Source organism: Protopterus annectens, chromosome 2.part1, assembly GCF_019279795.1.
Source record: "Protopterus annectens isolate FY-2018-M chromosome 2.part1, PAN1.0, whole genome shotgun sequence".
Classification (NCBI taxonomy): domain Eukaryota; kingdom Metazoa; phylum Chordata; order Ceratodontiformes; family Protopteridae; genus Protopterus; species Protopterus annectens.
The window spans coordinates 144,830,606-144,844,188 of record NC_056729.1 but is presented as its reverse complement, the minus strand read 5'-3'; positions in this window follow the sequence as shown (position 1 = coordinate 144,844,188).

Genomic DNA, 13,583 nt, shown 5'->3' with positions numbered 1-13,583 from the left:
TGGGGTGACCTGCGTACTTGTGTTACATGGCATTTTGTGGCTACCTACAAGCAGCTTACTCTACCCTTTCCCTTGTTCAGTCTGGTGAGTGGGACAGCTGTGTATCTGCCTATACAGACACCTATTACGACTGTATCAGGCATTTGTTTCTCCTTCGGGCCTGTGACTGTGTGGCACACCAGCTTTGCGTACTATTCGTTGCATGTGCTATGTTTGAAGGTTGTGGTTGCTTGTGATCTACTTTGGAGGCATCTGTTGGTGTTATGTGTTTGTAATTGAGGCCTCCGGGCATATTTGTCTGTGTTTATGTGTTTGGTTTACAGTTGTGGTAGGTCTATGTGGGACTGGGTTCGTGGTGTATGTGGTTACCTTCTCCTCCTGACTAGTGTTGACAGTACTGGCTTGTTGGAGCTCAACCTCTGCTTTGGATACATGGATGCATCTATCACATATGTTTGTATTTATTCAGGGGTGTTGTGGTAGTCTGTGTACTTGGTACAGGCATCACATTGCCTCTGGATTCATAGGTTATACTTGTTGTGGCTGGACTTAGTGGATTGTATGTGTGGACATATGTTGTTGCCATACTACTGGTCAGTGATTACTTCCCTTTTTATGTTTGCTCTATCATGTGGTATCTTCCTCATTCTCTTGCATGGTTTGGTAATGGCTGGAGCCCAGCATGCCAGATGTCTGCGTGTATGGCATTGTGTGTTGTTGTTATTTGTGATTGCATACTCCAAGCATTCCTGGCTGTGTTCATGGAATGCCTGTATAACATGTTCTGTGGTGTGTCCCATGTTCTGCACTTGCACAGGGCCTTTAGTGGATTCAACATCGGTTTGGAGGGCTGCAACCTATACTTTACACATGTTTTCCACTGTGGTATTCTGGCCAGGGACTGGGGTCGGGTGTGTATTTCCAGTGTGCTTACTTTATGGTCTTGTCTTACCAGTGAGGGGTACACTTCTCATCTTGCCATCCAGTACACATGTTGCTGATTATCACATCCAGTATGCTTACCCCTCTTGTGGGGGTAGTACATTGTTCCTGGGCAGTTTGGTTTATGGAATCTGGGTAATTTTCCCCTACTGTGTTGGTGCTAGTACGATGCTGCTGGTGTTTGTCTGGGTATTTTCAGTCGAGCAATATAATGTGGTTTGGGGGCTTGATATATTCATGTATTCCGACATAGGCCAGGTGATGTTCCTGGTATTAGGACAGTGGTCTGCAGCAGGATATCTACTGCGAGGCAGTTTTAGCCATTGGTATTTGACCATGGCTATTCCATGCTGCTTCTTGTTGTGGTACCAACATGGGGGTGTGGTTATCCTTGCCATTTCTTGCTAGTCACCCTCCTTTTGTAGCTTGTTCCATGTTTTGCGGCTGTACAGCACAGTATGAGGTGTGACCTGGTAGTGCTAGGGTGCTGCTGTGAGCCTTGCCCAGTTCTCTATTACAGGACTGGTATCTACATTCCCCTTACTGTGTGCATTTACACTGCACACATCTTGCTGTTTGTACATCTGTCATGGGGTAGTATTACATCTAGGTTCCTATCCCTTGTAGAACCTATGAGGTTGGGTGTGTGTTTTGCGACTTACCTATTCAGGGCATGTTGTGGGTACTGACAGCCTTTGCCAGTATCCATGGGGCATGGCATGCTAGGTGCATGCCACCCCTAGCAGGTGGTGCATCATGTCAGACTCCGCATATCTTCCCAGCCTGTGACACATTGGCTCCCCTTTGACTGACTGCATTACTTCAGCCGATTATTGTACTTGATCTTCTTGTCTTCATAGTGTGGCATCATGCTTGGTGAGGGTGAGATGTTAGGCAGGGTCTTCATGTTTGCATATACTAGATGAGGTTACATTGCTTGACACATGGCAATCATGCCTCAGGTGGTGCTACAGGGCTGCCTCTGTCGGATGCACATACTACACTCCCTGTACATGTTTGAGAGCAGGTTGTGTCATGTTAGGCATCCCTGTTACTGTATGAGTGAGTCAGAGAGGGGTATCATTCCCAGGGTTCCTACTGTGCCAGTGCATGTGCTATGCGTTGCCTCTTTGCCAAGGCCAGGACATACTGGGCACGCCTCCTTCTGCCTACTGGGGCAGGCTCAGGTTGTTCCTCCTCCGAGTTACGCTCTGCCTGTGATGGCCTTGGCAATGGTGGGGGGCTGTTTGGCCCGGCCCTATGCTGGTCCGGCTGCAGCTGTTTTCGCAAGATCATATTATGTAGCATAGCACATACCATGACAATTTGGGTACATGTAGTTGGTGTGTACTGCAAGGCTCCACCAGATGTGTCCAGACACCGGAACCGTGACTTGAGCAGCCCAAACACACGCTCTATCACATTATGTGTTTGTGCGTGTGCCTCATTATGGCGTTCCTGTTCAGGTGTGTGCGTTTCTGATGGGTGTCATCAGCCACGGCTCCAGTGCATAACCTGCATCCCCCACTAGGTGCCCGTGTGGGATGTCCCCATTGGCAAATGTCTGGTACAGCTGCGTCAAATGCCAGATGTGGGAATCGTGATAACTCCCAGGGCAGCCAGCACACACATTCATTATTATGCCCTGGGCATCACACACGACCTGGCAGTTGATGGAGGGGAAGCCCTTGCGGTTAATGTAGGCCCTACGCCGCTCACCTGCTGGTGCTTTGATGTGTATGTGCATGCAGTGTATAGCACCCAGTACCTCAGGGTATTCCGCTATTTGCTGGAATAGACGATATTGTTGGCCAATACCTCACGGGCATTGGGGAAATATACATGATCACCGACATGTGCTGACATGGCATCCAGGAACTGGTGTAGTACCCTGGAGGCTGATGCCTGTGATATCCCCATCATATCGCCAGTTGGTCTCTGGAAGGTACCTGTTGCTAGTATTCTTAGGCCAACACATACCTTGGTTTCCACTGGGATGGGTTCCCCTCTGTTGGTTCTGTGTGAGGCGTGGCCTGCACAGCTCAACAATCTGCTGCAGGAGCTCTCTGTCCACTCTATAGCGCTCTACTATCTCCAGCTCATGTAACCCGTGGTAGGTGACCCTGGGCCTGTACACTCTTCTCCGTCTCCTCACTGTGGATTGTCTGGCACCATCTGCATTGTCACCACCCTCAGCAAGTCGCCTATGTCTCATTATGACAGCTATGGCAGCCCCTAACATTTCTGCTCTGAGTTCAGCTTTTTCAGTTTTCACTTCTATTAGCTTACTCCTGTCTTGCAGTGTATCTTAATGGAAACATCCTGCACTACTGTTTGCAGAGTTTTAACTGCTGGGCTGGGCTACTATTCTGCCTGTGTAATTGCCTGCTTCTAATTATTTTCACCTGCTAGCTTCAGCAGTTATCCCTGCTAGCTTCCTATTAATTCTGTTGCTTCCTTTTTCCTTTCTGTTTCCTCAGGGGGGAGCAACTTGCATACTATCTGAAACACGCTCACAGTGGCTTACACGCGCGCACACGTGCTTACACGGTTAAGAATCTACTTATTTGGGTTTAAACATGCGTACACTCGCGCAAACACCGTTACATGTCTGCCAACAGCCTCCAACATACTCAGACTGCCTTATACGCGCGCACACCCGCACAAACAGTGTTAAACATCTCCCAACACACTCCCACATGCTCACACTGCCTTACACGCACGCACACTGCCTTACTCGTGCTTCATTGCACACACACGTGCGCATGCACGGCCAGCAAGAAACTTTGGTGTTGGTAACAGTGTACACCTTCCATTTCTTGACTTTCCATGACTTATCTAGTGGCACACCTCTTTCCATGATCTGCGCCTGTCATCTGTCATGTTACACTGGCCTCCAATGAACTGCATTTCTTTCTACCATTTCCCCCTGTGATGTCACCTATCTCCTACTCTATTCCTCCCCCTTTTGTATCTCTTACACTACTCAAACTGTGCTCATTTGGTATGTGTCTGTGAGATTCAGTATCCTAACCCTCATTTACATGAGATTGCCTACTAATGCTTAGTTACATGTCTTAGACACAGCTTCCCCCCTTAGCAACCACTACACGGTGGCCATGTTGGTTTTGGTCTGCTGGTCCCTGCATTGTCATTCCATGTATTGCATGAAACCCACATTTGTGGGTTTATAACCTTCTTTTTTATGGTTTTATACAGCGCAGCCCATTTGCGCGGGGCTGCGCTGGGTTTAAACATCGGCGAATGCCGAAAAAAAAATCATAATTTTAATATTTTTGCATCGGGTTATCTTGCCAATGGCCACATATTTGGCCATTGGCATGCTGCCTGAATCATATGCAACCTTTTTTTGGAGCTGACATCGCTCCGTTGTGGATTTTGCAGAAATGTACTCAGTTGTCAACTGAGTACATTTCTGCAGCTAAAACGTCTCCTACATGGACTGGTTTCTGCTTCGTGGATCGCTAATATACCTCATTTGCATACCTTTCGGATGCACGTGAGGTATTTAGCATGTCCACGCCCAGTCCGTGTAAGAGACGTTTTAGCTGGTCTCTTACACGGAGTTTAGGGCTGTTCCTGGATCGCGAGGCTTGCATGGAGTGTTGCACGTCTCTTACATTCCGTGCAAGCCTTCGTGAATCCTGCCCTATATCTTTTCTTCTTGGTTTTTGGACACAAGAAAAACAAAGAGTCAGCAAGATAGATGACAGAAGAAAGAAGTGATAAAGGAAGGGAAAGAAAGAAAAAGTTACAGAAATGAGATATACTTTACATGTGAGCAAGAATGTACTTTACATTTAGTTTGATGCTATAGAAAAAGGGTATCTTATAGTTAAAGTTTAGATACATGTTATGTGCTTGCATCACATTTATATGCCTGTTTTATTATCTTGTATTTGTCTTATTATCAAAGGTGATTTTCTGTTTATTCACTGCAGACTAAAATTGGGTGACAAACTTTTTTTACACACCAGACTATAGCATTTATGACAGTTTATGTGCTTCAGTGTTGTTATTAAGCAGCGCTGTAGGAACTATTTATTATATGGTTTTAACAATTTTCATTTAAATATAAGTATACAGAAAGGTGGCTGTTTTAATCTTAGATTCTTTATTAATAGTGGATGTTGATTGCTGCCAGATCATACTTGCATAGTCACATGGGATAAATACACATGCAGTAGAAATATAGAGTGTTGCAATTAATTTCTTCTTCATTTTAACTCATTTTTTTCTACTTGTTTTCCATAATTTATTTTCTCTGTTTCGATTTCCTTTAACGATTCTGGCAGTTTCTCTCTACCTAACTAGTTTTTACCATATTTGCTTTTATGTTTCCTTGATGCAAAACATGCACTCACAGATTTGCAGGTATTTTACTGATTCAGTAATAAAATAGGGTAATGATTCGGTTTGTATCTTCCTTTATAAATTGCTTCCAAGCTTTTATGATAAGATACAATGTTGGTGTTTTCATTTAAGCAGTAAGACAGTTCTCTATTGGAGTTTACACTTCAATTTTATTGAAAAATTAGTTGTGTTTGAAAGCTCAGACAAGTACAGTGGCCTAGAACTTTCTCTGATAGGTGTATTCTCATTTGCATGGATAGTATAACAATATATTATTCGTAAATGGTCAAATTTAGTGGCCTTGAGATGTGACAGTTCTCCCTGGTTATCCTGAAAACAGTGCAGACTTGAAAATGCAACTTCTTTGTTTTATGATATTTTATCTACTGCTAAAATGATGGTTTATATTTTGTGTATTCAGACTTCTATGGCAAGGAAGTTATAACCTGTTACTGTAAGACAGTTTTATGAGACGACTCTTCTGAATAATAAGTCATTTGTTATCTATGCCATGCAAATAAAATAATCTTGATTGGGTATCAGACAAGACTTGTGTACCTCTGCAACTCTCTTGTTCAAAGAAGTCACTGTGTGACATGTCAGAGTTAATTAAAGACACATTAGGCAGAGGAAAGCATCTGCATTGCAAGCAAATAACTGCATTTGAAAGGAGGTTTAGCAGTAATGGGGTAAATCATGCCTCTTGGCCTCTTAGTGCAGGAAATCTGGACAAAGCCTAGATTAATGGGGGAGGAGCAAGGGCCTTCAGATGAGACAGATTTTGAGTATTGCTTATATAATCTTAAAATTTGCTAGTATAATAGGATTGGTGTTGGCGGGCATTTTGTGAGGAATGTGAAGTCTGAAACTCAAACTTATACCATTATTTAGTAACTTCAATCCTCAGTGATTTGTCAGTAATTGACACATTTTATGAAGAACAGGTCAAAATATGAAGCAAATGTCTGGACATTCTGCAATACTCTTGTATTTGTCTTATTATCAGCTTTTGCTTTCAAGTTTTCTCTCTAGTAACCAGTTATATAACCCCTTTGTGTTGTCTTCCATCTACTTATTTTAAAACAAATCAGTTGCTACACTTATAGTGATATAAGGATTTGTCATATGTAGCTTACATTAATAAGTTACTTTCTGATTGAAAAATGCTTCAGCTCATTCATACCATTCCATACAATACATTGCTGAATGAACCAATGAATTAATAGTGTCAGACACAGAAATTTTAATAAAAATGTTGAATGTTTACTACACTCTAAGATGCTCTACCAGCCTTGTGTAGTATTTTAGTTATAACATATTTATTATGTTGTAATCAGAATTCTTTTAACTTTTCATATCCATAAACTATGGTAATTATACATTTTTAGAACAGACTTATCAAGTTATTTATTCCTTACTTCTAACATATACATTTCATTCTATTGATCTATTGTATACTTCCATACACTATCGCAATTTCTTTACTAAATTAATCTCTTTTGTTATATACGCATCTCTATTTACTCATCTCACCTACCAAATACCTGTTTATATATATCTTTTCATATACATACTTAATCACTTCATTAATTTTAACTAGTTGTATATCTTCTCTTTTTTGTCTTGTGATACATTTATCTTGGTTCCTCTTTACTATGTAATTCTAATAACTTTACGACAAATAACAAGGTGCTTTATTTCAGTTAGTTCTTTATCTTCATATTGCAGTTTACATTTAAATGTTACAGACAGTCTGTATTTATTACTTTTCTATCAAACTATCAGTGTGATTAGATTTTGTATAGTAAAAAGTTCATCAATATGTTCTATCCTAACTATATGATTACAGCATTAGAAATGTTTATTTTCTGACTGTGAATATTTCTAGATACAGTCAACAATTTCATTACATATGTTTTAAATATTAATGTTACACTGAATATTTCCTATGAATGTCATTAATTGTTGTACTTGCTTTATTAAATAGCTATGACTGTCTCAAAATTCTGTCAGATTAATTGCAGGTTATCTTTTTGAGTATATCTGGCTGGAAAGGTACAGGAGGTAGCTTCCATTTCTTCCTACACTCATATACAAGGGAACTAATATATAATTATTTTGGTATATATTTTGGTAGGTTATATTGTTTACATAAATATGACAGTATTTGAGTAAATATAATTCTGAGTTTGATAGTCTAAGATACATAGAAACGTATTAGAAATTTTGTTTATATAGATATTCCCTATGGTCAAACTTTGTTTGAAGGTTATTAGATAGTCTAGTTAACTCTATAATATTCCTTTAGATACTTTGATTCAGTTTTGATTATAAGAACTATGCCATGTTTTTTTGGGTTTTTTTGGTCATATACAATTACCTATTTTGTATTGTACTTATACGGATAATCATTCATATCAGATGAATTATTCGAAAAATGCTACTATTTATTTAATAAGAAACTATATTTGAGTTTTGTTTTTGTTTTCGATTACACAGTCTATTTATTAGTAGAGTCTGCGTACTGTTGTTACAGCTTAGGGTTTTGATCTCAGTGACTTATGTCATTGAGATTAGGAGTTTCTAACTCCAGATGGGGAGCTTTATTGTGTTTTTTTTTTAATTTTGAATATGTAATCATTTTCATAAGAAAAAGTTTTTTGACTTCCAGTGTGGCCTACATGAAAGAATATATAGGATATAATGTCCATGGAATGTTTACTTCCCACAACAATTTTAGATTCATTATGTCCAGTTTGAACAAAACCTTTTTTGAAGTGAGATTCTTATACATTATACATAATATTGATATGTTATTAGTATATCTTACACTCATAATAATATAACATTATCACGTTGAAAGGTTTATCTCTTAACATAAATGGTCTGAATAATCCTAATAAAAGAAGTAATCTATTTAAATATCTAGCCTTCCACAAACCTAATATAATATTTTTACAAGAAACACATTTAATGAAAGATACTATTCAATTTCTAAATAGGTTCATAGATTAGTACTAAGCTAACTTCCCTTGTGAGCCATTTAAAGCTTAGCCAATTATCCCTTGTGAGACTCAACCCCTGCACCTTGTGTTTGTAAGGCAAATACCTTAACCATTAGGCACACTCCCAACAAATACAAACAAACATACAATTATTGTAAGCTGAGAATGTACAAAGAAGAAAAGAGGTGTAGCAATCTTGTGGAATAAAACATCCCCTCTACCCAGAATTATCAAAACATATCAAGACAATAAAGGTATGCATTGTATGGCTATAGTAGAAATGGGTAAGAAACTGTACACATTAATAAATGATTATTGGATTCCTGTAATTGGTACTAATACTATTAGACATATCTTAAATCAAATAATATATTTTTCTCAGGGTCATATTATTATGATAGGAGACTTCAACTGTATCCTAGATCTAAAAGATACAACTACTTTAGGTGAAAGAAAAATTACACCACAAGCTAAACAATTACTAAAATTCTTAGACACCTACTTACCTAAAGGAGAACCGCTCCCACAGACTCAAAAAAATGTTTTATTTCATCATGGTTTTGTGTTTCCTACTTTTTAACACCACTCTGGGACTATTTACATGTTTTTAGATATTTGTATATGTAATTTCTGAGTCTGACCACATGGGGTCTGGCATCTTGAAGTAATTCTGATTGTTTAGTCTGCCTATAGGTATCCCAGAATCCATTGTTTGTCTCTAAATAATTGCATCATGTCTGCCACTTTTTCTCTAAAGCTCCTGTCACTGCACTGATTTTACAGGCATTCACTGTTGTGTAGCAATCACCTAGCTTTGGTTAACATTTTTTCCTTTCTCAATAATTACTTCAAACACAAGCAGGGCAAATGCCACAGAACAGAACTGAAAAGTGCATTTTATTGCTGCTTCCTTTTAGAAATGCTAACTTGATTTCTTTTGTGAAGCCAAAATTGTAGTTTTTCAAGTTATCTCCCCTCCCCCTTCACACCTACCTTCCCTAGCTGTCAAAGTGCTAAGGGTAATTTGACCCATTATCTGCATGTGATTGACAGCTCACAGCAGGTGACCTGACTAATGTACTGTTTTGTCACAGCCTTTCCTTCCTTACAGTGGGGCACTTTTTTGTTGCACTCCTCCTGCTTTCAAATTTAGATCTGAGCTCCATAACACTGGGAGAAATCACAGCTTTGCAAGCCATCAAACTCCCAGTTTCTTTCTTTCCAGTTTGGTTAAATAGCTAACAACTGATAGAATATAAACATGATATATTTCACACACTTACATGACATAATTCACATTTTTTAAGTGGTAATTTAAGATTAAGGTATCACATACTTCATGTAATCCTATGTAGTGTTGTATATTAATCTGTGACAGACATCTGCTTCTTATGTAAAAAGATGCAATTAATGTGTACGCATGGTCATTGCAAATTTATGCTCTTTGTTCATGCAGCTGTTACTGTACTGTTGCCTGCACTTCCTCACAGTACTTTGTCATATATCAGTAGGGCTGTTCAGGTAATTGAGATTATAGTTTGTCATTTAGATTAGAATAAAGTGGGCTGGGCAAGGCAGCTCTGACATCACTATGTGGAAGGTTCACTGCCTCTTCTATAGAGCATGCAAATGAGGCAGTGGTTACATCACTTTGTGGGAGTAGATGTCCTGGTAACTATAGCAAGAGGTCTGGCAGATGAGACATTAGCAATTAAGAGCCAGCTATAGGTTTTACAACTGGGTTTTCAATCTGAAACTAAAACAGTACAGAAAGGTAGGAATTCTATGAGGTAAAACAGTAGAGTGGATTGCTTTTTAAAGCTGTGGTGATTATTTTTTGAACCAGAATCAAGTAACAGGGGCTAAAAGAGACAGCAGGTTGAGCAATCTGCTTTAATAGCCAGCTGTTCTCCTTTAAAGATATTTATGATTTTGTGGACCATAACTCTTTACTATATACATTCTATTCTAATAGACACAAAACGTATTCCAGAATTGATAGAATATTACTGTCTACACAGATAATTCATGATTTAGTTAATAATAAAATTATATCTTGCCCAATTTCTGATCATAATACTATTTTATTCGAACTTAATATTAACAATACTCCTAATGTACCTTATACAACTTAAAGATTTTCAATCATTTTCAATCATTTTTAAAAGAAGAAATGCAAAACTTTATAAATATAAACTCAGTTTCTGACATTCATGATATATTTATTTGGGATGTTTTAAAAGCATACTTATATGGACAAATTAACAAATGGTATTACAATAAGAAGAAAAATTTGGGATGAAGACATGAGAATTATACAGGATAAATTGGACTCATTACATATTAAAAATAAACACAATCTCACATCCAAAAATATAAGAGATGAGATATATAAATTAAATGATGAATATAGATCTATTCTTCATCATAAGATGATGATAACTCTAGAAAAATACAAATTTCTTAAATATTCGGTAAATCCTAAATACTTATCTAACCTTAAGAATAATATTAAGAGATTAAATAAACATAACTATAGTAAAGAAATACACTCTATGAGAAAGAAAAAAGATGTAAGATATAATAGAAGAATTTAGAAATCACTTTCATGAAATCAATCTAAACAAAAAATTGAATCTGAAGATAATATTAAAAATGTTATTAATAAAAATCTATATAATAGACTTAAAGAACAGATTGAAGTTATTGATAACCAAATCTCTTTAACAGGCATACAAAATCAAATTAATAAGCTTAAACTTAATAAAGCACCTGGAAATGATGGAATTATTCCAGAAATATACAAGATTTTGCCCAAAATGGCTATTTCTTTACTACACAATGTATAGAATGCTGCCCAAAATAATATCACTATACCCCCATCATGGAAATATACATTTATATCTCCTATCCTTAAATCAAACAAAGACCCAAAATATTGTTCTTCTTATAGACCAATATCTTTATTGAACATTAGAAAGGAATGAAGCCTTATGTCAGTTGAGAATGAATGCTACTCAATGGTCAGGTCTGAATGACTCTATTTCAATCACTTGTTTTTTGAAATTGAAAACCTTAGATAGATAGATCTTACTGATTTAAATGTTGAATGTTTATAATGCAAAAAGCATGATATATTATAGATTTAACAGTAGAAATATGTTTTTATAGATTGTATGCACATTTTCATTCATTATTTTAAATTTACACACAATATGTATACATATTTTTATTATAGGTAGATGTTAATGTTTTTTGAAGGTATTTATTATGAACATGTTCTATGTTTTACTTGTGTTTTTAGAATGTATTTGTATTTAAATCTATTACATAGGGATATATATTAATTTTACAACATATTTATTGATTATACATTTGGTCATACATACTTTTAAACTATACACACATACACACACACACACACACACACGCACACATATGTATATATATATTTATATATATATATATATATATATATATATATATATATATATATATATATATATATATATATATATATATATATATATATATATATATATATATATATTTATCATAGTTATTATATGTTTACTTATATTTATGTGAATTCTGACCCTGACCCTACGCATATACTTATACATGTACATATGTATATACTTATATACATATACATGTACATGTATAAATTTACAAATTATGCTTTCAACCATTTTTAAGGTTTGTAAACTTCTTAAATTTGGTTAGTTTTTGTTAAATATGTTAAGATTGTCAACGTCTTTCTAGCAATACTGATATGAGTTTTATGTATTGCAAGTGAATGTTTTGCTTCACAAATGGTCTTTTTGGCTAAGATACACCTTTAAATAATGTACTCCACATTACATGAATTATTTAGTGACAATGAATATGATTGGTGCACAAGTTTAAATACTGGCTAGCCAGTATGTTATAAAAGAAATGTTTTATGGGCATGCTCTATTCTTGATAAAGTCTCCCATACAGGAGAAGAAAGCGCTTGATTATTGTTATTTACTACTATATATTTTTTATTTTTTATTATTCAGTTAATAAACTGTTTTATTACTTATTGGATTGGATAGGCTTTCTAATTTCATACATCTCTACACCACTGAAGCCATTTAGTTTTATTTTGGTTTTAGTTTCACCAGTTTTATTATTGATTTCTCACAAAGAAAAAAAAAAAAGAAATCTAACATTAATTAGTCTTGGCATAAATGCCGCATTTGATTCAATCAATTTGAATTATTTATTTATTTTTTTGGAATGCCTACATTTCTCATATAATTTTATCAATCTACTAAAACATTTATATAAAGGAACCTTTGCATATATCACAATAGGATCTTATATTTCAAATAAAATTCCAGTCATAAAAAGTACCAAACAAGAATGCCCCCTCTCTCCTTTATTGTTTATTCTGATTATGGAACCTTGGGTGAATGAAATAAGAAACAATAAGAATATAGAAGGTCTGGAGATAGATAAAGATATAATGGTTAAGATCCAATTGTTTGCAGATGATATACTTATTAACACAAACGGAAATGAACCCTCAATTTTGTCATTATTTGATTCGATTAAAATCTTTCAGATGATGTCTGGTTTGTCATTTAATGATAATAAAACTAAATTTTTACCCATATATTATAATAGTAATAAAAAATCTAAGGATAATACTCAGCAGACCCCTAATATAGATCATATTATTTACCTTGGAATTATACTTGCTAAAGATATAAAATCAATAATACACTTAAATTACAGCAAATGTTTACAAAATATTCAAGATTTTTTTTCAAAATGGAACACTATTCTATTCAATATGGAAGAAAGACTAACTATTATAAAAATTATAATTTTACCCCAAATTTTATACATCCTACAATCTATTCAAATTCTTCCCTCAAAAAAGTTTATTAATAAAATAAACTCCATGATCCTAAGATTATTTTGGTCACAAAAAAAATAGAATTACAATTAATCAACGCATTAATAGTTGGAACAATGGCGGAGTAGCATTTCCAGATCTAAATCTTTACTCAATTTCCTCTATAATCAGAACAATCACACAACTTTTATATATTACATATTCAGCAAAATAGAAATCTTTCTGGGAATTATCAGCTATGCAGCTTATAAAGAGGCCTTTAACGTATCAATTAGAATTCATAAATAGCCAATTTTATGGATATTTAAAGATTATTTTGTCACCCACATAAATCCCATCCATACTAACAGTTATTTACATACTATTATAAT